Raw genomic sequence first — 27,633 nt, 5'->3', positions numbered from 1 at the left:
CTAGCCCATGTACCAATGGTAGCAGAAATGTTTTTACAAACTTCATCACCATTTGGAAAGGTTCAAACTGTTTGCCATATTTGGATTAAGTTTCCATCTTTTTCATAACATGTTTACTTGGGAAGTACTTTGTTTTCATTCTCCTTTGTGGCAGTGAAATCGTCCTTTGAAGGCATCTAGAGTAGACATGGGAACGTTTGGTTAAACTGCTATATGTGTGAAAGAACAGCAGAATTGGTGCTGTTGAGTGTTAATCTCAATTTCCAGCAGTTACAGTAAAGTCTTCCTAATCAAAGAATGAGGAGGAAATTCACTTCCGCAACCAATGAGAACGAGCGTCTTGGGAGTTCCTAAAATCCTTCATTTTCTTGGCATGTTGCTTAAACTTGTCTGGTTCAGTAGGAAGTCGTCTTTTCATGTTAAATTTGTGTAATAATTGGCATGGAAAATTATCAGAGCACTGAGTGTCCATTGGATTAACTTCATTCATGCAAAAATAGATATTTCATGAGGCCATGTGTTAGGTGTTGCAGATAGAAATATCAAAGAGATTCGGTTTCTGCTTTCCAAGTGTCTTAATCTAGAGGGGAAATATTCATATAAAGAAAATGAGTTACAATCCAGTTTGATAGGTTTAATAATGGAAGTATGCTTAAGACAGATTGCTAACAAGAGGAACAATGATCAATCTTGATTGGGGGGCCCATGGAAGTCATTATAATGAAACCTTGAAAATGCAGATCCCCTGATATATAAAGAAAGAAAGGGTATTATGAGAAGAAGAAATAGTGAATTCAAAGCAGAGAAGAATGAAATAGAGTGGTGTGATAGAAAACTATAAGTTGCCTTAACTGTAAATTTAACATGGGGCACGAGGCAGAGATGGGGGAAATGGTAAGAGACGAAGTCAGTAAGGAACTGCAGAGTTTAGACATTATTCTAAATTTGATGCAGAAACAAATGCATGAGATATTTCATGGAAGAAAATGTCTATTGAACCAGAAATAGTCATTTTAGAGCTTTTTGGTACATGTAAAAAAAAAAAAAGACTGAATATAAAAGCATATTTTTCATTGATAAAATATTTTGTCATTTCCACCAATAAAAACTATGGTTGATTTTAAGACATGCCCCGTTGTAGTGGAAAACCACCAAATGCAGGCAATTTATCATTAAATTTACCTTCACCGCAGCAGACGCCAAAGAACTAGTTCAGCAATTATTCCTTAATGTCATTCCATTATCATTTATCATTTTTCTTAATGCGTCTTGACCTAAAGTGTAAGTCCTTGAAGGCAAACTTGGTCAGCAGCCATATAAATAGGGGGTTCCCTTTGCCTTTCCTTTCCTTTGTCGTAAAAGGGGTCTCGTCTCCTACGTGAGAATGGCATGTAAGTTAAGTTCATATAACCTTTTAAGTGAGTACATTATTTATTTTTCTCATTTTGAACCGAGATGACCACATCACCAGTAAGTGGTAGAGAATAAATTGTAACCACATGTCAAAAAGTAGGTCATAGTAATGAGTGTAGGAAAGGCTGGTGTTTTCCTTTAGGAAGAATTGGTTTTATCCCTTCACAGAACAGTCATATATTTTATTAATAACTGCTCTGTGTATTATGTAGTTAAAATTAGTGACTTTACAACGTCTTTAATGCCAATTATTATCTAAAATAATCCATTAAAACATGAAATTGACATGGCATCAAGGTGCAATTTGCAATAAAATATGTAAATTTGAATCTATCAGTGGAAACCCTTTTACGTGCTGAGCTTGTTTCTGTGCTAGTGAATACATTTTAGTTGAAATTAGAAAGGTTTGCTTTGAATTAGTAAAAGGATTGAATGAGAGAAGACTTTGGAAGCAAATACATTTGACCTTTGAGCAATTGAGACATTAGAGACACCAACCCTCCACACAGTCAAAAACCCACGTATAATTTACAGTCAGCTCTCTGTTTCTGAGGTTTCTCTCGTTCAGGTTTTCACATCTGCAGATTCAAACAACCATGGATGGTGTAGTGCTGTAGTCTTAACTATTAAATGAATTCTCTTATAAGTGGAACTGCACAGTTCCAACCTGCGTTGTTCGAGGGTCAACTGAATAGTATCATAGACTTTCAGGGACATTAGACATCATTTCTTAACGACCACCTGAAGTCTATATGATGTCCACCATCATCTGCCTGTTGGCTCCCTGGACCTCATTTGAGCACCTGAGTCAGGGATGGAGCACAGACTGCTGCTTCTTCAGATGTCTCCGTTAGAAAGTGATTCCTTATATTACTCCAGAACTGTCTCCCTGCCACCAGAATGCCCTGATCTGAGTCCTGCCTGCTGAGGTCCTACAGCATGAGGCCTTTAAATATCTGAAGACAGCGAAAGATGAGTTTCCTTCCCTTTTCATTAAAGCACTAGACTGACCAGCCACCCTGGGAAATGTGGTAGACAAAAATACTCTGAATTCATCCAGATATTTGCAGAATCTCTCACTGAGTGATTATAGACAGAGGACTACTGGCTAACAGTGTGATCACGTAGATTCATAACTAGAGGCTAGTTAATGGGTCAGGGTCAGCCTGGAGAGCTGAAGTGGCCGTGTAACTGTGCCTTAGACTAAGATGCTCAACGTTTGGATTCGTGACCAAGCTTAGGCCCCTGATTGACATGAGGTCAAATCACCTTAGAGGCAGTTCTGGGAGGAGAGTGGGTGTGCTTCCTGACAGCTCTCCCAGAGCACCGTGGGTCTCGTTTCCTCATTCTATTCAAGTCTCTGATAAAAAGTCCACATTTCTGATAGGCCCTGTCGGATCTCCTTATGCAAATCAGCCTTCTCGCCCTACTATAAGTCTACACCTGCTTTATTTTTCTTCATTGTACTCTCGCCACTTGCTGTGTTGTATATTTAACAGTTCATTGGAAATTCTTCCACTGGAATGTAAGTTCTGACTTTTTTTTTTTTTTTTAGTTTTCATGGCCAAAAATTCAGCTATTCAGTGCTTTCCCATTAAGTGGTTTAATGGCCAAGTGGTTGGCATCAGTTGTGCAGTAGGTTGAACAGTAAACCTAGAAAAAGCAAGCTCATGGAGTGACAGGGAGGCAGGAATGGATTCCCTCTGATACACACCCTGACCCACTGCATGCTAGGGTCTAAGCTAGGTATCTGTTCTTTATCGCCTCTGAAATTTTATAAGGATGCATTGTAGACATTAAAAAAGAAACCCAGAACCTGAGGGACTTTTTTATTTTATACAAGGCTATGGATGTATAGGAAGTGAAGGAGAGAGGATTCAATCTCAGATGTGAAGAACCACAAAAGTAGAAAAAATTTTTAATTTCTGACTATAAGGTTCACAGTGATATATATAAAGGGGGGTTTGTTGAAAGAAACAGCATAATTGAACCTAAGGAAACCGTTTACAGAAAAGGTGACGCTTGATGTGAAGAACAAGGGTGATTCAGAGGGCTGTGAGCATAGTGAGAGCTGAGAGTACTTATGGGTTTCAGAGTTGGGTACAGGTTAGGTGACCGGCACAGGAAGCTCCGGATGTAGACGTCTAGCTCAGTAAATGGAGGTGACCAGCAGCAATTTCCTAATTATTAAGAAGGTGAATGGTGTGATGGGTCTAAAATATTTTCAGTGGGGATGATTGTTAGTCTCAAAGGAGAAAAACTGGTTCTTGGAGGACAAAAACAAAAACAAACACAAACCAAACAAGCAAACAAACAAACAGCTGTTGCAGTGGTTCATGTCCCTCCAAAGGACCATGGTATATAAACAGATGTGTGCATTGAAAATGTACTATGTACTATCTAATGTCCTGTGTACTAATGTACCGTGCTATTAAAATTTCAGGGGGATGGAGGCGTGATAATGAAAAAAACAGCCAAACACAGACCTCATTCAAGAGAGTCAGAGAGTAGACACCATAAGAGAAAATAATTTCTACAAAAGAAAAGCCGAGCCGGCAGCTGCACAGTGTTTTAAGAACTGTCCTTAGTATATTATAGTGGCTTAAGGAGTAGAGTCTGTCCTCAGATAGACTTAGGGACTATTTTATAGTTAGTATGTGCTATAGACACTTCTAAATGTATTCATTGATTACAGCCTTGCAATAAATTTATAAGGAGGTCTTTGAATAAAATTTGCCTGCGATCAAATGTTACAGTGTTAGGGCTGGCATCACGTAGGAGCTTTAATTTCCTGATTAAGAGAATGGGGATAACAAATAAGTAGCATCTCTTTTGTAGGTTGCTATGGGAATTATGTGGGATGACGTATGTGAAGCAGTGAGCATGGTGCCAAGCAGGTATGTTAGCTACTCTTATTACCCGTCCGTGGTTGGTACCCTGCATCTCTGTCTGGATAACCACAGTCAGCAGCATTTACTCTTTTAAAAGCTCCACGTCTGCTTCCACTAATAACAATGTATCAAGATTGTTACATGGTGTGACAGGTATACCGTGTACCACACTGACTAACAGAGGATGTTAACAATGGGGGGAACTGGGGGTGGGCATATGGGAAATCTTTATTTACAACTTTTCTCTAAATCTAAATCTATTTGAAAATAAAACTTATTTTAAAAAAAAGATTCATTTCTAGCAATGGATTGAGTAGTTTCTTTTAACTTGTAATTTAAAAAAAATTCAACTTCATAAATCCAGCTGAACAATGAAAAATTCTGAAAACCCCTGGAATGAGAGTACACAGGAATTTTGAACATTCCACACGAGAGCCAGCAGATGGCAGGGTACCCACGCATCTGAACTTGAGCCCCAAACTGCTTCCCATCAAATGAAGCCTTTTCCTTTTTCGTAGCGTTTTCTGTTCATTTAGAATACCAAAATGTAAAATCCTGTTGCCTTGAAATACAGGGCTGTTGCTGACAGGGGCCTTTGCGTGTCGGGTGGACATCTTAGCTCAGAGGCGCTGTGGTGGTGGATCCCCCGCCGAGGGAAGAGGCAGCTTTGACGCTGAGCACTGTGAGCTCAGGTGCTTAATTCACAGCCCAGGTGTGATGTCCACAAACAGATGGTGAGCCTTCTCTTCCCGGTGTCCTCTTCACCTTCTGCTCACCGTGGTGATTTCTCACCTGGTCCAGGTAGGTGGATAACCGACTCAGAATAAGTCCAGAATACCTGGACTTACCAGTGCTCTCCAGCTGTGCCGACACTAACCTAGGTTCCTCCTAGAACGGACACATACCCTCCAGCTGAAATAAGGTTGGAGAATGGCTCTGTTTCAGCGATGGAGGCTACTCTGCCGCTCTTCGGTGTATAGGGAAAGCAATGTTTGTTGTAAGAAATCCATTTTTCTTCGGTAGATTAGCGACCACGGATAGAATTCACACACAGAAGTTGCATATGGATAAAAATGAATTTTTTTCTGATGCCTGGGAGAAAGGAAGACAATTTATGTGAGCAAGTGAAAGGTAATATAGCATAAAAGGGGTATTAGTGAGACATTTTAGTCCTCAGCAAAGAATTTAAGGCTAATGGCCTTCGTCTGATCCAAAAGCCAATTATGCTAATGGCTCTCTTAAATGTAAAAGCTGTGGCCATAAGTCAGCAGGACCTTTGGCACTCAGTGTGTTTGCACAGACACTTGCCTGATTCTTTTCCTCCATTTCCCTGGCTGTATTCAGAGTTAAAATCATTTTTACCCTTTGATATATGCATGACTTGTAAAGGTAATAGGACTCGCACGGAGTGGTGGCTTTAATAAGGGCCATGATTGGCTACATCCTCCAAACTGAGTCTTGCAAGAAATTCAAAAGCCATGAAGGAGAGCAAGGTGCAGTGAAAAGCAAAGTTGTCATGTTTTTATCCAGCATGATTTTTTTTTTTTTTTTACCAAATGCAGGGAGACTTTTTCATTTCTTGTGTGCAAAAAGTTAATCGTTGAGATGGGGTAATGTCCAGGCGTTCGTTAATCTTTGCAGTCTGTTGAATGAACAGGTTTATTGACTTCACGAAAGGTTACTTTGTGTAACGATTACATTGAAAGAGCAGAACTCAGTAGAGGGCACTAGAAAGCAGTATTTTTCCTTCTGCTGTCTCTAAACCTGCGAGGCGGGCTGGTTAATTTCCAGGAAATGTCAAAGCAGTCCCATGGCCTCAGCCCTCCTAATTAGAAAAACGGTCTCTTAATCAGCAGAACTCCCCACTTCACTCAGTTAACCTTCTCCAGTGGACTTGCCCTAAAACTCCTTTTACCCGGCTACAAGTCAGAGGACAGGGGAGGCAAGGCAGTGCTCCAACAGTTCTCCCCTAAGAAACTCTGTCCAAACTGACCCATTTCCTGGCTCCTCCAATCGCTAATCTCTTCAAAGTATGGACTGAATTAAGGGTCTCAGTGTGTGTTGTTGGATATTATTTTTGCAAGTTTCACCCGGTGCTCTTGTGTTTGCTCAGGTGTTGGGGACCGAGGCTGTCATCTCAGCCTTTGAGCCTTCAGCCAAAAGTGGGGTGAGAGCGGGTCCCCTTTAAACATCCTGTCATATTGGTAACCCTGGAGGATTTCTGGGTCTTGAAAAATAAGTGATGAAATAGTGATGTGCTAGGATTTTTGTCTAGTGAATCTCAACGGAGAGAAGGCAGAGTCTCCTGCAGGGTTTGGGTCCACACGGACTTCCAAGTGTTGGGGCTGATAAAGTTTGAGTGTCACTTCTGTTGTCACACTGAGCAAATCAAAGGTCCTTGACATGTCACCTTCTTTATGACATAAGAATGTTCAACTGGAGATACTTTTAAGGTTTCCTTTGGCTCAAAAGTATTTCAGAGTGCCAAATCAAACAAGAAAGAAAGAAAGTTGTCAAAACGTTGTCTAGTTAGCTTTGATTTTATTCATACAAAGTAGGCATTTATTAAACCTAAATTGCTAAAGCATCCTGGCATAATTTATGAAGCCAAATGAGAAGCAGCAAACCTTCACTGTATATAACAAATGATGGCTGTGGTGCTGAAAGATAAGGGCTAATTCCCAGTAATAGGTAGGAGCAACTGCTACTGAATTAATTAGTTTCTATTTGGCTTTCTGTAGAGAAAGCTTGTATTTTTTTTGTCTTAAGTCTTTTAGGTCCTCAGGTGAGATTATTAACTGAACCTGGGTCCAGTCTATGTGTGAAATGTGCATTTTTAAAACCAAAAATGTGAAAATCAAACAGATTACCATGTATATGTGAACACTAATGCTGTTGATGGAGGAAAAGGAGATTTGTGGAGACAAACAGTTGAAGGTAATCATAATAGTGTGGAGGAGAGAGCGTAAAGAGACTACGATGATGAATAAAAGGTCATGTGCAAGGCACATACAGAGATTTTTTTTTTTTAAATTTTGAAGGCTTCCTTTCTCCATCCCTGTGCAGGGAAGTTCATCCTTGTCAACCATCCTACTTGGTAGAAAACAGCAACATAAAATCTGACTTAGGTTCAAAGGTGCTGATAGCTCAGAAGGTCTCCTTTGTCCTTTACAGGCAACTTTAGTTTGGCACGAGCTCACGGCAAACATCATCTCATGGCAAACATCACCACCAGTGGGGGAACTGCCCCGCCCCACTCTACGCCCCTTAGAGACTTGAATTTTTTCAGAAGCTTTCCCCAGTGTATCCCTGACCTGGTTGGAGGATAAACTGGGCACAGATTCTAAGGTCTGTGAGACAGTTAATGTACAATGGCTCTTCTGTAATTCTGTTGCATTAAATAAAGGCAGGTTCTGTTTAAATATAGTTTCTGGTCCTCTCACGGCTCTCGGAGGCACAGGTGGTGCTCTGGGTGCGTGCAGGGATGTGTCAACATCAGAAGAGTAAATGCCGGGTGTTCACTAGGAGTCTTTGTTTGGGGCATTGCTGTTGTTTGCAGAAGATCCACCAGACAGCGAGAGAGTATGAATTTCATTACAGCAGTTTACAATTTCATGATAAATGAGTCACCTTACAAGTGATGAGACACCCCACATACACAGAACAATGACAGTGTACTTAAAAAAAAACTGCTTTCTAATTTTTTTTATTCCTATTTGTTGTTGTTGTTTGTGGGTTTTTTTGGAGGGGGAGGTAATTAAGTATATTTATTTATTTTTAATGGAGGGACTGGGGATTGAACCCAGGACCTCGTGCATGCGAAGCATGTGCTCTACCACTGAGCTACACCCTCCCCACTACTTTTTAGGATATATGTCACCTTGTTCCATATTAATCATTTATTATTTCATACCTGCTTTTTGTAGTCTTTATGTTATCTAGGTTTGGAAATAATGTAATTTGTTTTCAGTTTTTTAAATCAATAAATGTTTCTTACTGAGATGTAAAAACACATCTAAGGTAGCTTTTGTAGTCTCATTCTAGCTAGCCACTGCAGAAGATTCCAGGCAAAAACATGTTTTGACGTTGTAATATATATTTCAATATATAATTTATCTATATCTATATAATAGAAATAATTGTATCCAAATATTATTTAAATCATTAAATATTATTATACATAAAATAACATTTTAAACTCCAGAAGGGTCACTTGGAATAATAGACTAAATTAGGAGACAAACCTGTATGTGTTCTAATCTTAGCTCGGCTAGAGGCGTAACGTAGAGCAGATTACTTGAATTGTCATTTCAGATTTCTCATTTGCAAAATGAACTAGTTAAACTGATGAGCTCTAAGTCATTTTTAGCACAAAATTGTATCAGTGGAATGCCTGATGTCTAAAAGAAATTCACCCTTATTAAACGTATCAATTACTCCAAATTAATTTGTATTCATTACATTTAAACTATTTCTTTGTACAGGGACTATAAAAGGAAATCGCTAAATTATTTGCAAAGATCCAAATACCATTTGGCCATGTAGTCTGATGATTTTAATGTGGGGAAAAAAAAAACTTGAAAAATTGGAAACTTTAGCTAAGAAGTCTGAGTTCAAGGAAAATCTCTAGTCTTTTTTAAGAACCTTCTGAGAATATGTTTTAGAATTAGGGACTTCACTATCTGAAGCAAGAAAAGAAAGACACCAAATAAAATTATAGCCAACTCTGGCAGACACTCTGCTTCATAAAGTAAACTTTCTGTTTTTTACGTGAGGTCCTGCATTTCCCACAGCAGCCTTACTGTTTAACATAGAAGACGCCCCCCTACCCGACCTTGGTGAATTTGGGTAAAAAATTACAAATATCTCTCAGGGCTTTTGCCAAAGTTTCACTGACATTTCTGCAAATCCCCTCGAAGTATGGTGAGAGAAGGAAGTGGCTTTTTATTTGGGATGCTAGTTGTGACTCAGGATTATTGGTGAAGCCCCTTTGTTTGGGCTTTATTGAAGCATGTCAACAGCTGTCAGCAACAATCCTCGCTCCGCCTGCCGCAGCGTGATGTATGGATCTGTATACAACAATACGTTATAAATTGAAATAAAATATGCATTTTTTCATAATTTATCAACATTATGATGGCACAAAAAAGCCAGTCTTATGAATAATACAGAGCTCTTCAGCGGGCATTATGTACTGTAGGTAATAAACGCCGCCTCTCCCCTGGACTGCCAGGAGAGTTGTAAAGCACGATGCATGAGTTCAGCCCTGTGATGATAAATCATTTTAGTATGTCAGGAGTCTCTGGCTAACTTTTCCTCCTGAGGTCTGAAAGAAGAGCGTGCCATACGGCTCTGGATGGTTTCTGAAGGGTTTTAGATCAGCTCCGATTCTCCTGGGTAATGTTCTGAGTGAGCGATTTGGTCAGATAACAAGTGGCAATATTTCTCAGGTATCGATATGGTGATGCTGCCTGTTGTTTTATCGCCTGGAGCGGTGGATTTTGTACTAATTGGAACTGTAGTTCTTCTTCGTGTCTCTATTTGCAATATGGTGCAGGGCTTCCTTTAAAAAAATCAAAGTAGTCCTGTAATCCTGTATAACCGCTCTCAGAGGGACCACCTGGCCCCTCCGTTATCTTTGCATGGATGAGAAGTCAGTAAGTCCTTTCTGGCCTTATTTATCCTCTTAAAAATATAGATTCCTATATAGGAGCTGTTGTGGGTTTGTTTGTTTGTTTGTTTGTTTGTTTGTTTTGGAGCTACATTGGCCACCAGTTCATCATTATTTGAATGTCATTTGAAAGGGGACAACCCAGCCTAGTTGGTAGCCAATCTCAGTTGGCAGTACATGATTTCAGGAATCATGCTTACATAGACTTTGTTAGAATCCTCAAGCCTTCTTCTGTATTTATTCATTTCTCCTAGAATAACAGTAGGGATGGTGGTTGGTACGTATGTACAAAAGATCCAATTTAAAATCATTCTTTAGGCTGAGAATACACACTTTTTTTTTTTAACACATGTTACAATTCTTCTCATATGGTAACAGAGATTGGAAAAAAATTAGAAGAAACACTAGATGGAAATTAACAGCTGTTCTAGAGAAGGTGAGACATGTATTTCATTTTGTTATCATTTTCTTATGTTACAACTGTGTAAATTAATTCAGAAAAATACTTTAGCTTTTTCTTTTCTTTTTTTTGGGGGGGTAGGTAATTAGGCTGGCGTGCTTGCTTATTTATTTATTTATTTATTTATTTATTTATTTATTTATTTATTTTAATGGAGGTTCTGGGGATTGACCTCGTGCATGCTAAACACACACTCTACCACTAAGCTACACCCTCCACCCCAACTTTAACTCTTTTTGATGCATAAGATTGCTTACCAAGCCTCTGCTGTCTTGACCTAAGCATCCATACAGTAAATTCATGCTGATCTCTGAACTGTTAAGGGAACAGTGATTTGATGCAGCCACACAGTCCCATTTACTGCGATGTAATAGCATGGTTTATAACTTAAGCCCATTTTGAACATTCAAACTAATTAGAGTCATAAAACTATAAATATATAATAATAAAACTATAATAATAGTGCATTTTAATGCACTGGTCTATTAACCAATGTGGAGGGGGCATGCTTTTCAAACCAAAGATCATGTAATCCCGAAGAATATTTCAGTTGAAACAGGTGGGAAATAACAGTTCAGGCCCACTGCTCCTTCATGCCCTGAAATAAAAATGCAGGAACTATTAGCGGCAGCACACCAGCTGAGCTGCCTAGAAATGGCCAATTTCTAAGGAAACCAGTGTTTCTGTGATGGGGGCCCTTTTGGAACACATCAACTTGACTTCATTTGGAAGCAGATATGTAACTGGTGTGGCTCGCAGGGCACTGCATGGCTCGCCCCATTTCAAATGGCTTCTGTGGCCTCCGTTCTGCACCAGTGGGTCCTCAGAGCTGGCTCCCACTGAAGAGGTTGCTGTGGTCCAATACAGGGATTAGGAAGGCATGGAACAGGATGGTGACAGCAGTTGTGAAGACAGATGCCTTCTGTCTGTTTCCAGATAGGAGACAGTGAAGAAAATAACTGTGCAAAGTCCTTTTCCATCCACCTACCTCTTCCTTTTGCTTGGTGAGCGTGCCTTAGGGAAGAAAGTAGAATTTTGACTGCATGATGGAAGCTGATTGTTATGAAAGAGTTGAAAATTTTGACACCAAACAGGGCATGCCTTCAAATATTAAGCTTAAGAGTGTCTACTTATTTGTGAAAAGCCACTGTGGTGCCTGGAAAATACCGATGAGCTGTTCCTTTGCGTTTATGTGTAGCCAGAGATTTATTTGATGTTTGAGATCCACTGTGCTTTGAAAGAGAATCCTCTTAGCATCCTTACCATCAGCTCAGATAAAAGATGATTTAAGCACTGTGGTTGGCTAACATGCATGGCTTCTACTTATGGGACACATTTTTGGATGAAAAAAAAATTCAAAGCAAAATACCAAATACGCTTTCATAGGGAATTTTATACATCATTGATGGAGGCTTTTCTTAAACTACTTTTACTCACAAACTTCTTTTGTTTGGAAAATAGAACTTCTGAAGCTGGTTACTCTGTGTCATGACACTTTAAAATAAAAGTAAATAGGTCACTGATTTATCACACTTTTTTTGTGAAATTCCTTTTTGCCATTTTATTTAGGAAAATGTAAAAGAAACAAAATCCCTCCACATATGTATGAAAAAAATCACTCTTAGAAAAAATAGCTTATGCATTCATATACGTGTTCTCTAAAACACACACACGCACACTCACACACACACATTCTGACGTGCATACAAGCACTTTAACTTGGGGGAAAGTTGTAGATAAATACAAAATCCAATGTTGATATTACTTAATGAATTTTCATGGAATAATAATTCTGAAATAGATGAAGACTAAATCTTTGAGGATTAATTATATATACTTACCTTAATCCCAGGAAAATAGGCATTTGAAATCCTCCAAAGAAATTTCCTGTTATTCCTCACAAGTCTCATCCGGAATTCCTTACTTTCCCTGAATCTTGCAAGGATACCTCCTCTTGTACGTTCAGGCTTCTCACCTTTATTTCTAAAAATGTATAATTTTCTGATTCTAAATAATTTGATTCACTTTTTAAAAGAATTCTATTTTTTATCTCTCTCTAAATTAGACAAAGCATAAATTTAAAATGAAAGAATAATTTTTTTAAGAAATGGGATGTATTTTGCTTGTTGGCAAAGTTGCTTTTTTTAAACATGCTAAAAGTAATGTAAATTCTGAGATAGAATTTACAAAATATTTCCAAGATAGCCAAACATTGTTATTTTTTTGGATTATACATTTTTTTTTTGTACAGATCTAAATTGAAGACATTAAAGTTTCATTTCACTTGGTTACTAGGAATATTATGGATGTTGAAAGTGTTGATTGATTTCCGAGATACTAGTGATCAGCAACACTATCATTTGTTCTAGTGAAAAATGCTTCTTGAGCATAAGGTTTAAATGGAGGAAGCCAAGAAAGTCATAGCCTTGCCTCACATGTCTGCCTGGGTGAGGGACTTTGTGAACACTGAAGCATTTCTTGGACTGTTGAGCTCCCAGTGTTCTCATTTAGTAGCTGTAGCAACCTGATGGCATTGCTTAAACTCTCTGAATCTCAGTTTCATCATCTGCAAATTGGGACTAATGATTCTTAGAGTTTATGTGAGACTTAAAATGCCTAATAATATTCTTTTCTTTATGTGTCACATAATTTAGAATATAACTCATCCTATTCTGCCAAAGCCAAAAGTCAGCCCTTAAGCCCAGGGGGTGCTCAGTACACTGTAGTCATGTACTATTTGTAGTTATTGAGTGAGGCTAGATCTAAGAGTCTTGGTTTGTATGAAAAGGAGTCGTGAATGGAATAAGGAGACAGGAGACTTTGTGCTCCAGAAGGAAGATCTATTGCAGGGGAGGCAGATACTATGGTTACTTTTTCTCCATGGAAATTCCCATTACATCAGACTTGGTGCATTTAGATGCAACTCTTCTAAGAGTCTCATCGTGGGAACCCCGAGCACCACTCATGGGAGGAAGCCAGGACTGGGACAGTCAAAAATCTGCTGGCATTGGGGAAATAAGCCAAAGAGGTCTACGTCCACATGGGTGGTGTTTGGTAGCTTAAGCGTATGTGAAACATTTAGTCAGCAGGCTGACGCGGAAATCAAAGCGTGAGTACCAAGGGTGAGAGAAAAAACTGGATCAGGTATAATGGTTCTTAGACAGAGAAGAGATGTCATCCATTGCTGTGACCATGAAGTTATGAATTGCAGTGAACAAAGAAACAGAGAAAATTGGGCCAAACAGAGTTAAGGGACCAACTACAGAGAGTAATTCTCACCACAAGGCTCAAACATTCTTACCAAAGGGGCAAAAAACTATTATAGAGGTTGGCTAGGAATGGAGACCGTATGTGCAAAGAGCTCGTTCCATGTTGCTGAAGATAATGTGTGTGCAGGAAGTGACAATAGCAAAGGCACAAGGATCAAAAAAGGAAGCAGTAAACAGCCTAGTAAGAGATGTTCACTTATCACATTTCATTATATTTCTGAGGCCATCATTTGGGATATTTTTCATTTGATCCTTACATTCCAGGATGCCTTCTGACTGTGTGTGGGCTTCCTTTTGCCACTACTTTCATGGAATTAGTGCCTCAAACCCCAAATGGCCCAGAAAATCACTTCTTCAGAATATGTGATGGGGGGAGGATACAGCTCAGTGGTAGAGTATGTGCTTATTAGCATGCATAAGGTCCTGGGTTCAATCTCCATTATTAAATAAATAGAATTACTCACCCAAAAAAATTTGTAAAAAAAGGAATATATGATAGCACCTTGGCCATCATGGGGCACCTGAGACTCCTTTTCAATTTTTAAAATGACTTTCTAAGTCTGGAAGCATGATGCCTCCCTGTTCCCTTTATTCCTTAGGGAGTTTGGAGAATAATGTGGCACATTACATGTGACTTTAACAAGATTCAGTGACCTTGGAAAATATGTCCCACAGAGTTGTTGTTTGACCAGATCAGCTACGGGCTGTAATAAGCAAATCTCTGTGACTTAATGCAGTGAATATTTATGTCTTGCTCATGAGAAGTCCAGGGTGAATGTTCCTAGTCAGGCAGCTCTCCTTGGTGGCTCTTTGCTAACATAGGGCTGTGAACTCTGGGGTCCTTGCATGGTGTGGCTCCAATGCCATCTTAGAGTCCTTGCTTCCAGCTGCTCAGCCTGGGTGGGTGGTGAGTGGTAGATGGGAGAGACAATGGAACGTGGAAGTTCACGCCAACTGTCTTCTGGGCAAGCCTGGAAGAAGCATTTGTGATTTCCATTCACATTCCATCATCTGGAGTTCAGTCATGAGGTCCCACCTAGGTGTAGAGTGTTCTGGGAAAGGTCGTCTTCCTTGTGCTGTCAAGGAGAAGAAAGTTGGGGCACATAGGGTGTTGTGTCTGCCACAGCCTCCACTCAGGGGACCGATCTGTTGCTCATTTTCCATCCCCGTGTCCTTGCATTTCTCCCCTACTGTCTGTGCTTCTGCTCTACGGAGGCTGAGAGCTCTCACCTGGGATTCTACGAAGCCGGAAGCAGCTCCCTACTTTCTCTGCTACTCTTTAGAATAAGTGTCACGGCAAGGAGCCAGCCTTTGAGGGGATTTCCTTAGATCTTTTTAACTGCCCCCCTCCCATTTGGAAAAAGTAAACTCGCCATTAATGCATATCCCTAGTATGTTGTACTCCAAGCAGTAGCGGAAATAATTCATCCTGGCAAAAGGAAATCACCCTGGAAATTACCAGAGGATGTGACATGGATTATTTAGTGTAATGGCTGAAGGTGTTTTCAGTAAAATGCAGTGTATGCTATGTTCCCTGATCCCATTTGTCCTCTTAAAATTAATTTCTGTAGTGTTTCACAGTTACCTGTTTAATTATTCATTCTGGATGTCATGAAGAATGATACAGTACCGCAAAATAAAGCCAATAAAACAAGTTTCTAATGCTAAATACCGAAGCTGGAAAATATGACCATTACAAATAAGCAAGGGTCTGTCTTCCCTTTTCGTAAGTATTCTACAAAGACGTGCCATGCAATAAACAATAGTGTTGCTTGGATTAATTTGAAGATGTTTGCATAAATATGCTCAGAGTTTTATAGGTTTTTTTTTCCCACTACAGTTTGTTTGTATCACAAGAGTATGTGTTTCCTGGGCAAAATATTCATTTTAGTCTTTTGTGCCCTTGAACTTCCACTTGTCTTTGCAGTATAGTGTTATGGGGAGCGGCACGAGCATTTGGATTCAGACAGATCTGGGTACGAGTCCTAACTTCATCATGCTTGAGGTGCGGGTTTCTTGCCATCTCTCAGGCTGTTCCCATTTGTAAATTATGTTTTACAAATTTGTTGTGTGTCTTAAACTACATGATATCAAACAAAACCTGAACTTAACATACTGACTTGCTCTCTCTTTAAAAAAGGATTAATTTCCACTAATAATTTTATATGAATTATAAATTCCAAGATTGATTTCAAAGAATAAGTGTATAAGTAAGAATAATATGATAATTGTTATGACTTTATGAAGATTATTAAATAAGGGAAATAATTCTTTTAAAATATTTAACATTTAAAATTATTTAAAATATTATGATATCAAATAGGGTGATTTTTAAACTAAGCTTTTTATTAAAATAAAGATGATCAAAACTTGATTAACTTAAATATTATCTCCTTTTGAATCTGAGCTTGAAGATCCACACCTCACCAGGGGGGATACTCAGAAATTAAAGCAGAGCTCTTGTGTATTAAAAACAGGGTAATAAAAACATTTTTTGAAAGTCAGTTGTGGGGGATGATATAGCTCAGTGGTAGTGTGCACGTTTAACATGCACGAGGTCCTGGGTTCAATCCCCAGTACCTCATTAAAATAAATAAGGGGTAAATATATAAACTCAAAATAGAAACAAGAGCAAAAAAAGTAAAATATTTTTTAAAAACATAGAAAACACAAAAAGTAATTTAAAAAAGATTTTTAAAGTCTGTTCTACTTGGAAGATAAAGTTGACAAGATCTTTTAGAGCAAAAAAGACAGAAAAGAATAGATCAGCTCAGGAGGTTAAATATCCTTAACATAAATTCTGAAAGTAAAGAAATGAGAAAATAGAAGGGAAGAAGTTATCAAAGAAATGATAGAAGAAAATTTCCTATACCAGTGTAAAGACATGAACTTTTTTTCAAAGAGCTTCAAGTCTTCCAGAAAGAAAAAAGTAGTCAGCAGGTGTAAAAATCACAGTAGCATCTGATTTCTCATCAGTAACCGTGCAGAGATAATGGAGCAATCCTTTCAAATTTTGAGAGGTAATCATTTTCAGAGTAGAATTCCACACTCAATCAAACTTTCCATAAATTGTGATGTCGAAATGAAGACAATTGCACAATTGTAAGAATCAAAGAGTTTCCTTTCCACTCACCCTTTCTGAGGAAGTTACTTCAAGGTGTATTCTAACCAGTCATGAAAACAAAGAGGAAAATTTGATCTATAAGAAACATTGGAACCAGCCCATTGAATTCAGTTACCAAAAAACTCCTGTGTTGCCATCCATAAATCAAAAAATAGTCCTCAAGTCAAGCAGAAAGCATACAATAGAGGAGGGCAGAGTAGAAACTGAATTTAAAGATAAATGATTCAGAAGCTAGAAGCTTTTAACTATAAAGGCATGTGTTTCTCTTTTTCTCAGCAAGACAAAGAAATGTATTTACAAAGGCCAGAAAAATAAAACAAACAAACAAACAAAAAAAGATGTAATACCCCTACAGCCCTCAAAAGCAAAAACAACAGAAAACAAGATCAAAAACTCTATAAGAAAAGCATGGCCCAAAATATATACAAAAACAAAATGGAGCATACTTGAGTAGTTGATGGAATGCAAGGGAAAAAAATTTTTTTGATCATAATGTTCCAATATTTGAATTTTAAATAGCACAGAGGTAATATCCTTAGACAAGAAGAAAAAAGAAATTTCAGAAGGGGAAAAAAAATCCTTAGCCCAGGAGATCACACGTCCCAGTCCCTTGGTTCTGGCCGTGGCACTGACCCCACTCCAGCTTCACTGCTGTGAAGTCCATCACAGTGCCTTTGCTTATGGTTGTGACTTTTTTGCCAACAAATATACCCACTAAAGCCTGTTCTCTGAAGCTTATTTTTAAATTCATTCTCACACTATTAAAACTTGAGCCAGACAGTCAACTAGTGCTGGCTAGCCTAAAAAGTGGTAAGACATTGAAAAAATGGTTTGTTAAGATACAGGCTATTTACCCAGCACCATCGATGGGGCACAATATTCCTCTTCACTGGGGAGGAGGGAATCCTTCCTTCCCCTCATTCTCAAGCCAAGCTCAGTGGAAAACTGTGCCCCTGTAACTTGTTCCCTCAGCTGTGTTTGTGTGATACCCAGACACAGCCATTTATTATGAGGAAAATAGTACAAAAGTTTTGACTAAATTAACTATTAGTTAGGTTAAAAAGGAAATGTAATATTTAATTATAGTCAAACTTCAAGAGACATAGGAATCCAGAATGGGGAGGAAATTCCAAAAAAAAAGCAGCTTCTAAGTAGTTTGGAGAATCCCCCCACGTTAGACTTCCTATAACACAGTGAGATAGTGACATCTTTACAGTCCCCTGAAGCAGATTTGTTACTGTTTTTCACTAAGCCTTTCAGACCTTATTCCTGGTCTACCCTACAGAGCAGAGAAACCCAATACATAATTTCTAGTTCAAACATCATTTTTAAACTTTAGTGATCATTTCTATTTATAAAAATAATGTAGGAAATTAAAACTCCCAATAACTTCATCCCAGAGAAGAATTACTATTAACAGATGTGAGTATTCAAATATATATTTTAAGAATTGAATTTCAAGATTGTTCCCAGTGACAATTTGCAGATTAAAGATTCTTTTTATGTATTCATAGACTTTTACTACTTCAACATGACACATTCTTGTTTTCCTGGCTAAGAATGTGCTATCCTGGTTGATTAATCCTGAGTTAATAACTTGGAAGATTGTTGACAATGTCATAGCTGCATTGCCACTGAAGTTTATGTTTTAATTTGGCATCTGTACAGACCTCCTATCTTATGATAACACTGTATGCATTTTAAGCTTAATTTTATTTGTTGCCTGATGAATTTTTAAATGATGATATGCTTTTTGTGGTAGATTTCTTTACAAATTACCTGATAAGAGGTTGGATGAGAAATGGTACCTAATGGAGCTAGAATATAAATTAAAATGAGGTTAAAGGGCTTTAAAATGAGCCAAACCAGTGAAATAGGCTAGCACAGTGTCTTCTTGAAAGGAACATAAGTGGGTCAGATGAACATTTGAATTTCTATTATTTTTTCAATTAAAAAGATAAGATTTGGGGTAACATATTCCTTTTTCTTTGAGAAAGCAATCTGTCCTCCCCTGTCCTTTGAACTGCTTTGGTGAAAACTCAGTTCTCTGAGGACCCACTCTTCATTCTCTGCCAGTCTGTTGTGAGTTCCTGCATGCCCCACCTTCTGGCCTCGTTTGCTAATTTTCCTGTTGCTTTCCAGCACTTTTTTTTCTGACAGTATCCAAATAGCACTCTCTCAGAGGCTAGAGTCAGATGCTCCATGCATCCTTCAGTAAGAGCAATAAGCAGCTACTGACCCTGGGCTTTTGGAGGAATTCTTCATTTTATATAACTTTCTAGGGCAAAGGACTATTAAAAATAGATGAGCAGAGCAAGCCGTCTTCTCTAGCTGCTTCAACCTGTGAATATAATTAATCAAAAACTTTCTCTGAAACATTCCTGTACTTGGGTTCACAGTGGAAAGTTTAAAAAAAGAGAAAGACTGAAATTTTCTGCAATTACAAAACTTTGAGATATATACATATATGTGTGTATTATATATATATATATATTCATTTTGCGCGCACACACACATACACACATTCATTTCTCAAGGCTTTGTTTAGGAGTCAGATTTTTCTCCTCTTTTGTAATCTGTTAAACCAGCATGATTTGTTGAGTTTTAGGATGCTCCTGGTGAACACGTATGTAACTTGTGAAGTTATTTTAATTATTTATTGGCTCTGACTTCGGATCCAAACTGGTTCTTTTCCTTCCCATATTTTATTTATGTATTTTGTAATATTTGCATTTCTGAGGGTTATAGGATATCCTTAGACTCTTTGTTAATAGCAGATTATGCTTTATTTTTCAGTAACAGAATTGCTGCACCCTTTTTAATGTCATTTCTTAAAGAGTAGAACTTTCAGAGTATATTTTCTGGTGATAAAATTATTTAATTTTATGGGAAACAACTATAAATCATCTTACTGTGCTTTTATGTTTTCAGATTGGTTTGTTTTCAAAGCATATTTCACTGTATATTTGCGTTTCACAATAACAGACTCAGCAAATTCAGCCACTAAAAGCCATTTAAGTATATTTATATATTGAGATGTTGTACAGTTTGTGTTTTTCATCTCTGTAAGGCAAGAATAACATCTGATAGATAATACTATTTTATGGTACTTTCTTGGACAAAAGTATCTTTCAAAAATACATGCATGTCACCATACCCCATTAAAAAATGGACTTAATGCGTGTATTTTTATTTAATTGTTTTATGTATTTTGACCTCTGAATAGCCTCTACCAGTATTATTCCAAGATAAAGCATATATTATCTATTAACTTATGTGTTCATTTGTATCATATTTTATACATAATGTATATTATCATATCAACTTTACATATACATTACTAGTAAACATATTCTATGTAAGAGTAATAGCAATGTCACATTGCTTTGGCTTAGTTCTTTTAACTACTGTTTTGATATATATTTTTCTCTTCTTAAAACCTTCTGAAATAAGGAGGTTTGTAATCATGTACATTCACTTTAAGAAACTGAGACACTCTAGCCATAAATGATATGTTGACGTCACAAAACCTGATAAACTCGGTGTTAGAATTAATTTTTCCTGAATCACAGTTCAATAATATTTCAAGTGCAGACAGTCAATAGTAAGGTTTGAAATAACCTTAACAATTTATGTACGTGTGTGTGCACGTGTGTGTGATATTTTTTATGTGAAATGGTTCAGTAAGCTGCCTGGCACACCCAGAAATGCCCCCAATTAAAATTGAACCTATGTTAGAAGTATTTCATAATATGCAGGCTTTATTTTTTCCCTTGTGATCATTATCTCTTCTTTGAGAAATGGCCTCTAATAAAGATATTCATTTGGCCCCAGGATATGTGTGCATTAAGGAAATAAAAACCTCAAGAGTTCTCCCTTCCCTATTATAGCCATAAGATATTTGTCAGCTCTCCCCCGGGCCGTTCACAGACTGGTCAGCTGTACACAGAAATCATTATGAAAACTTCGTGTAGTTCTGCAGTATAACTTTGTGATCCTTCAGAGCTATTATATCTTCTAAGACTTCCTTGTGCTTTATTGAAAGCTTCAGGGAAAATAAATGTCTTTCTAGACCCAGAACTTGAAATGACAGTGGACTCAAGAGATCAAGGTTATCAAAACACGAGTTCTGTGTTATGGCTTCTGTTTATCTGCAGGAGAGCTTTCAAGGTGAAAGGGGTAGCTGTTATTTTTAAAGTATTGAATTATCCGGAAGAGGAATTTCTTATCAGGACAGATTATTTTTGTTTCCAATTCTGAATGTTGACCTTATTTTTGATATAATCTCTGTCCTTTGACAGTTATTAGCTTGTAGATGATTGCTACAAAATAACTCCCAAACTTCTTCCCCCGGGAGCCTGTTGGGGATGTTTGGCTGTGTGTTTCTTTGAAAGAGGCGGTGGGGTGGGGGGAAGGTTGAGATGATAAGGAAGGAAAGACAGACAGACATTATATCCCTCAGGATATACTGTCTTGTTTTCTAGGTACCCATTTTCAGGATTTCTAGTGGTTTGTATTGAATATACTTAGCTTTTCTCAGATCTTCAGTATTTGAAGAATTCCTTTTGCTTTTCTGAATAACAGTGCCATGGTGAGGTTGTTGTTTCTATTTTAGATATGATAAAAGGAAAATCTGACAATACAGAGAGTTCAGGATCTTTATCTCATTCTTACATAAAAGTGAAATCATGTTATTGGGGTGCTATCCCTTCCTTACATAATTAGAAGCTTTAAATATCTCATTGGGGGGAGGGTATAGCTCAGTGGTAAGGTGCATGCTTAGCATGCATGAGGTCCTGGGTTCAATCCCCAGTACCTCCATTAAAAAAAAAAAAGACAGCTAGTAATAAATAAATGGACCTAATTTCCTCCCCCCAAAAAAAAAATTTTAAAAATTTTTAAAAAAGAATACCTTCTTTAAAAAATCTCACTTAATTCAAGAACTTACTGCGGTCATTCATACTACGTATCATAACCCAAATAAAAGGTAATGCTAAATATAATAGCCATGCTATACGGCATAGTTACCAGAAGCCTCTTTGTTTTCTTCTTTTTGCTGCAGCATAGCAAAGAGAAAACAAGGCTGGGTCATGGTCAGCAGAATTTAGGTACCGGGAGCCCTAACACCAAAATGTGGGTGGAAAGAGATTGGGATTTGCTTTGGAGCCTCACAATTTTACGTTTGAAAGCAAGCCTTGATAATGAGTAGCCACATGGTCTCCGGCAAGTTATTTAACCTACTTGAACCTCACGACTCATTTCTAAAAGTGGCCTAGTACTGATTTTCAAATCCGCCGACATCATCATTTGGGGTGATGTATTTAAAATGCCCAGCACAGGACCGTAACCCACCAAGTAACACAGTATCTGTTCAAAAACTTTACTTCTTTTTCTCTTTTTGATTATAAAATTTGTAGAAAGTTTCACATGATGTATGTGTCCTTGTGTGTCTATATGTGCATATATCTGTGTATACTTCTGTGTGTATATGTGTGTGAATGTATGTGTGTATGCACGTGCATGTGTATAGTTGTGTGTGTGTGTTTTTTGTGTATATATATAGATATATATGACTATAATATATCTTATTCAGAATATTTGACTCACCTCAAGCAAGATATTTCTTTGAAATTTCTCACTTAATCTTAAAAATCCTTATATGTTATGTATTCCTTACATTATTATATATTTTAATATTGAAATATCTTTCACATTCATCACATTTTAAAGTAAAATTGTTCACTCCAAAAGGTACTCAATATTGATTTTGTGGCTTCTGGTGACTTTTGTTCACCAATGTCTATGCAGGGGGAAGGGTACATATTCCAGTTTTTAAAGCACAACATTAAATGATATTTTGAGGATGATTTGTGTGCAGAGTGTTTTAAAAAGATGCAAGGGTTAAAGACATAAGGATGCAATCCAGAGCTCCGTGATCACCACACACCTCTCATAGACACTTCAATATCCTGTAGGTAGTGAGTTTTTATAGGATCAGATTCATCACCCAGAAAGGTAGTGAAATCTGTTTCACTCCTCCTGACTTTTTCACAGTGGGTTTTGGAGAAAGTTCTTTTACCAAGTTAAAAATTTTCCATGTATTCAGTGAGATATCACAGCCTGGGCAGAAACAGTTTCTGTCTACAGTTTGTATAACCCGGAGGTTACCAGTTGTTCATTTGTCCTTCCTGCCCGCATCCATGATGGATGACATTGGGTGCAGCTAATCTGAGGGAACCTTCATGTGTATCCTAAAGGGTAAGTCACATGTTTAGATATATTATAAATGTTCCCACTCACGAGGAAGCCTAATGGAATTATGGGACTTTATTTATGTGGGTCAGTATGTACAATATGTATAGAACTTTGTTGAAAATTTCTAAGCTACAAGGACTGAGGAATTTTCCACTGGAAGCACATGAACTCGTGGCAGGATAAAGCCAGTCTTGAGGGAGACCTCCAAGGCAGTTACAATTATTGCTCCAAGTCTTCTATTTTCATAATGTTGTCAACGTTGGCCAGTAAATCAGTAAAACCATCAGTCAGACCATGCCTTTGGCCAAATATGATGCTGCATAATTACAAAGGAGATTTTTAGAGAAAACTCCCCAGAGTCCTTTGTGCTAAATGCCTAAGGGGCTTTCCTGCTGGCCTGTGATTTGATCACAGTCATGCATGCATCTTATGCCTCCGGGCTTCCTAGAAGTTCCCTTTTTCCACCAACTATATCCCTGAATTCTTACATCTCTACCTCAGACAAAGGCTACAGACATCCAAGTAGAAAAATGCTGCTGCTTTTAAATAAAAATCGTGAAGAACCCACCTGTTTCCTCTGGAAATCTCCCATTCAGTTAGCGTTCAACAAGATTCGATCTAGCTAATCACTTAATATATTCCTTTTTATTTAAATGTTAGAGAAACCATGTCTAATTTCTCATCATCCTGCTTACTTGAAAATAATGCTGATACTATTTGAGCATTTGATTCAAAAGAATTTTGCAGGACTGAGACATTCATCTTTAGAGTAACACACATCCACCAAAGCTCTTAGAGAGCTCCGAGTTCTGGATGGGTCAGGTGGCAGGTTTTCTATTATCGCTCAGGGACAGACACGCAGCTGCCTGACTCCACAGTCTCTCATCAGCTTTTAGAATTCATTTGGTTCTCATTTTGTTACCCACTATGAATAAGTCACAAACTCTGCACTCAAAATCCTTTTGCTCTAGGTAAGGACCACAGACATAAAAGATATTATTAGTGGAGATATATATATATAATAGAGCAATTTTCCCTTTAAAAAATCAGGACACACTTCACAGAAAATGAAAAATTCTGTCTTCAGTTCTTGCTGAGGAGAGAAGAAGAAAAAAGAAATTTCGGCGGCACAGTTCAGAAGCATGAAAGGGTGTGCTATTTACATAGTTTTGAGTTTACAAATACGTTCTATGCTTTAATCTTTCACCAACCTAGTATGGTAAGGATTACATCAAGAGAAGTTAAATGACTTATGCAAGCATCAGAACTAGAGTTTGAATTCATTTATTTCTTCCTCTATTCAATCATTGTTACTGAAAAAAACATATTTACTGAATATTAAAAAAAAATAAAAATAAACCTTAATGGCTTACTTCAAGCAGTATTTCTCAATTCATTGTTTTTTTCCCACTCCACCTTAGGAGATTTTTTAAACTTTTTAAACCTAATTGCCCTCTGCCTAAGAAAAATTAATTCCTCAGATATCCTGTATATCTGTTTTGTACTGGGGCTCTTTGGAGAACCACAAAGCCTTGTAGGAGTTAAAATTTTTTTTCACTCTCTTCCCAAGAACCAAGTTTTGCCCCCTTGAAGGTGGTATCACCCCCACTGAAAGTGCATGTTTTAGGGGACATTCTACTAAATGCTAAAAGCAAAAACGAATAGGATAGGGTCCTTTCCCTGAGTCACTTCAGTGAGATGGATGAAAAGTACAAACAAATAATTTCCATGGAGAGCAGCGAATGCCACAGCAGAAATGTGCAAGGTTCGGTAATAGCACAAGAGTCTGTCTGCAGCTCTGGCTGGGAGCAGTGAGGAGAGACTTCATAAACTCCCTTCATGGTTACAGCTCAGAGTGGGAGAAGGTGACTAGCAGGTGGCAGAAAGGAGAGGACATCACAGACAGGCAGCAAGCACGTACTAAAAAGCCAAAGGGGTAAAACAACACGGCCAGTTCAGGGGTCTGCAGATGACTTGGGAGAAGAGGCGAGGGCTTGGAGAACTGGGAGCCTAAACTTTGTCGTGGAAGCAGTGGAGGTGGGGGGTAACATGATCAGTTTTGTGTCTTAGAAAGATCCCTTTCATTTCCTGTCCAGGGAAGCTGAGGGAAGCCAGCAAGTTTCTCTCCTCTCCTTACTGCTAAAATCCTACTGAAATCTTATACACATCCAAAAACTCCACTGAATCATTGGAAACCTAGCAGGATGCTGTCAGCAAACCAGAAATGGTGAGAAGGTTTTGGAAGACTTGGGAAGATGAACAGCACATGAACGGTGCCTGACATACAGTGAGCACCGGTGTTAGCTGTCATTTCTTGGGAAGAGCTTCAAGAGGCCATAGTTAAACTAGATTGATGATGAAATTCTTAACTAATGCAGGAACTTGGAATAGCAGAAGGGGCCAGGGTGAAAAAAAAAAACAAAAACGTTTTGCGTTGTCCGGAGCAGCTTCACACAGTCCAGGAACTTGTATATTTGGGCTTTCATATCACATTTCTTCCACAACAGCCTTTCCGTAATATCTTAGAAACCCCCTTTTGGTGACATATGAAAGCATCTTTTGCCAATATGTAACCATCATCATTGACATGCATCGATCGACAGGTTATGATTCATTGTTTTATAGGCATAATTTTATTTAATCCACACAGCATTTCTGTAAGGTTACTGCTGTTATTAGGCCCACCTCTTATATGGAAAAACAAAACAAAAGCAAAAAAAACAACCACCTGAGACTTTGACAAGTTAAGTAATTTTCTCAAGTACCTGCAATTATTAAGCGGTTAAATCTTGAGACCATGACTCCACAACCCAGGTCTGAAACGCCTGCTATTCTGTTTTGTGTATTAGTATTTTCTGATAACGTTCTTGTCTAAATCAGTTTGGGCTGCAGTTAGCACCATAGCCTTGGTGGCTTATAAGCAACAGGTAATTATTTCTGATAGCTCTGGATACTAGGGTGTCAAAATCAAGGCATCAGCAGATTTTGTGCCTGGTAAGAGACCACTTCTTAGATGGACATCTCTTTTGCTGTCACCTCACCGGGCAGAGGTGTCTCAGAAGCTTTCTCTTACGCCTCTTTTATCAGGACGCTAATCCCATTCATGAGAGTTCTGCACACAGGACCTAATCACTTTTGAAAGGTCCCACCTCCTAAAACTATTATCTTGGGAGTTAGGATGCCAACATACGAATTTTAAGGGGACACATTTTTTTTCAAAGAACTTTCTTCTGAAAAATCTAGAATATTGCTAAATTCTTTTTAATTACTCTGGTCATTAGTTTAATCTTCTTTTCATTATGCCAGAATTAAAGACAATTCCTGGCCTGTGTGTAATGCATGTGTTTTCGGGAAATGGGAAATGGTAAGGCCTATATGTCTAGTGTCTGAGTGCTGTGTATCAGACCCTACGCTGACTGTCTCGCACATCCTCTCCTTTCAGCCTCACCTTGACTTGGGATGTGGCATTAGGGGATACTCAAATATCAGATGGGGAACTTTCAGATCTGGAGATTTACTATCCTCACTTCTTGTATACCACCGTATTTATACATGCAAAAGAAAAATGCTCACCTGTGGCTCTCACAGTTCCAGAAGGTGAATCATTTGTGAATGAGGTTGTGATATCAGAAGCAGGAAATCTCAGGAAGTAATATCCAAGACGAAATCCTGAGACAATCTTAACTTCCAAACTAATAACTAGTAATGATGCCCATGGTGTCAACTCAATTGTCTTTATAAATGGGAGAGAGCAAAGGTTTGGACAATTTCAAATAGCAAGTAATCCAAGAATATATTCAGGTGATTTTAAAAGCTTTTGGGTGGGTGTTTGTGTTCTAAAAAGAGCATGTGCTTATATTTGAATATGTAAGTGACAAATATTCCAGAAATTATTTTCAAAGAAGGAAGTTTACCTAGTAAAATTAAATTCATATTCTTTTCTTTATTTTATTTCATACAATATTATGAGAGTAAAGAACACTATTCATCATTTTCTTCCTAAAAATGCTATTGTGCAGAATGTGATGTGTCATACCCATGAGTACACTTAAAAAATATTTTGAGGTATTTTATGTTCACATTTTAATTTGGAAAAAAATTACAGTCTTACTTAAAGAGATACATAAAAATAAATTCCAGATGGATTAAAGACTGAAATTTAAATGAAAGACTCTCCTTAAAAACCATACTATAAAAGTACTAGAAGAAAATATAGGATATCGTATTTTACATTCTGTGAGAAGGAAGGCCTCCTTAACAAAATTACAGTTAAAAATATGACTGAATGGAAATAGTTACATCATGAGTAACAGATAAGATTAATGTCCTGAATATACAAAGAGCCGATACAAAAAAAATCAAATTAAACAATCTCATAGAAAGAGACACTAAGGTTAGGATCAGGTAACAGTGCATAATGGTAAACATGTTTTTAAAAAATATCTCATATTAGTGATCAAGTAAATGAACATTTTCAGTTATTAAACTGACCAAAGTGAAAAAAAAAAAAAAAGACAATATCCAACAGTGTTGAAGATGGAAAGGAAAAA

The 27,633-nt window shown here is 37.8% G+C and overlaps 1 protein-coding gene and 1 non-coding gene across 3 annotated transcripts in view; one reads left to right on the top strand and one right to left on the bottom strand.

Moving 5' to 3' along the window:
- Window positions 1-27,633, top strand: part of PDZRN4 (PDZ domain containing ring finger 4) — a 322,740-nt gene that overhangs the window by 67,912 nt on the left and 227,195 nt on the right. The window lies entirely within an intron of this gene.
- Window positions 8,086-8,158, bottom strand: TRNAA-CGC (transfer RNA alanine (anticodon CGC)). Its single transcript has one exon. It is a non-coding gene; the product is annotated as a tRNA-Ala (tRNA).

This window comes from Camelus bactrianus, chromosome 12, assembly GCF_048773025.1.
Source record: "Camelus bactrianus isolate YW-2024 breed Bactrian camel chromosome 12, ASM4877302v1, whole genome shotgun sequence".
Classification (NCBI taxonomy): Eukaryota; Metazoa; Chordata; class Mammalia; order Artiodactyla; family Camelidae; genus Camelus; species Camelus bactrianus.
The sequence above is the reverse complement of the archived record's forward strand: the minus strand, read 5'-3'. Positions and strand labels throughout refer to the sequence as shown.